The 1,778-nt window shown below is 37.5% G+C and overlaps 1 pseudogene; it reads right to left on the bottom strand.

Moving 5' to 3' along the window:
• Window positions 1-700: 700 nt before the first annotated feature.
• On the bottom strand, window positions 701-916 carry LOC145256577 (U2 spliceosomal RNA; annotated as a pseudogene).
• Between the last annotated feature and the right edge of the window lie 862 nt (window positions 917-1,778).

A 1,778-nucleotide genomic window follows, 5' to 3' on the forward strand; every position in this document is an offset into this window, starting at 1 on the left:
AGTATTATCAGTTTTTTACCATGAAAAATTGTTTCGGAGATTTTCAGCTAATGACAGATGGAACACTTACTTATGAAAAAAAAAAATTTATAATTTGACAAATAACGTCTCTGAATTTTTGAGATAAGGATTGATTATTTGAATTATTATTCATCGGACTACTGTTCTCATCTTGAATGTGATTTTCACAATGTTTCGGTCGATATAACCTCTGACCTTCTTCAGGTGTATCATGTTGAACTCGGGAATGTTTCTGTCTAACTCTGGAATTTGGACGAAATTTCGAGCTGAACCCTTTATTTACTTCATGGGGTAACATGCTCTTGTTCCGTCAGCCATGACTGGATAGAGGTCTTAAGTAATTTGCAAATGTATATTTCGGTCGCCCACACTGAGGATTGAACCTTCAACCTTCAGGAGAATATCACTTTTACAATTGGTTTTTCACAGTACTCTAACCAATGCACCACGGTTCCAAATTCCCGAGTTTGGCAGAAACATTAATAACTAATGTTATTGATTCATTAACTAATGTTATTGATTTATTAACTAATGTTATTGATTCATTAACTAACGTTATTGATTTATTAACTAATGTTATTGATTCATTAACTAACGTTATTGATTCATTCACTAATGTTATTGATTTATTAACTAATGTTATTGATTCATTGCTTAAAAAAAATAAAATAAAATGTAAATATGTTACAGACCGACCGATGGAGTGACCTTAGCATGGAAGGGTTTCCCCTTTCATTGCCAAGGAAAAGTTAAAAATGTAAGTGCCGCATCTGTTAAGAACATATACTACATTTGATCTTAGCTATGTGGCCAAGGAAACGTTACAAGCATAAGTACTGCATGTAGTAAGAACAGATACTACACTTTGATCTTGGCCAAAAGGCCAAGAAAAGGTTATTTATTTGCTCCCCCACCGAGCAAATTAGGTACAAGGCCGATTTTTAATGTGAGGAGTGAAGAGGAAATGGGGACAAACTCCCCGGGGAGTAGGGGAGCTGGATAGTGACAATTGGTATGAAGGGTTGCCCCTACATTGACCAAGGTCTTATATGTGGGGTCGCCCCCACATATGGTCTTTGCTTGCAGTATCTGCCGGAACAGATACTACAATTTGAGGTATTTATTTGCTCCCCCACTGAGCAAATTAGGCACAAGGCCGATTTTTAATGTGAGGAGTGAAGGGGAAATGGGGACCAACTCCCCGGGGAGTAGGAGAGCTGGATAGTGACAATTGGTATGAAGGGTTGCCCCTACATTGACCAAGGTCTTATATGTGGGGTTTCCGCCACATATGATCTTTGCTTGCAGTATCTGCCGGAACAGATAGTACACTTTGAGATATTAAATCCTTTATTCATTTTAAAAATAAATTGAAAATCAACAATGAACAAAAAACTTAGGCACATGGCCAACTCAAAAGGGGGGATTGTGGGGGTCGTTGGTCATCCTTGTCACTCCAGAAATAAATAAAATCAAAAGTTTCTCCCAGCTAGTATCTTCATTCACTATAATACCGCATTCACCCTTTCATACTGGGGGACGTCCTACTTAACTCCCAATTTTTAAAACATTTTTTATTGATGTGTAAAAACAAAAAAGATAACAATAAAAATACTACAATAATTCATTTGTGTCGAGGGCGAAGAAAAAAAAAAGGGATTAGTAAGACCCTCTCAATCCTGTCTAGTTGATAGACTGCCCGTTCCACTAGGTTTGTAAAAAGAACCTCGCTTCTGCGGGTCAGGCTCTAAGTGGGG

This window comes from Euprymna scolopes, chromosome 32 (assembly GCF_053919585.1).
Source record: "Euprymna scolopes isolate OS-2025 chromosome 32, ASM5391958v1, whole genome shotgun sequence".
Lineage (NCBI taxonomy): Eukaryota > Metazoa > Mollusca > Cephalopoda > Sepiida > Sepiolidae > Euprymna > Euprymna scolopes.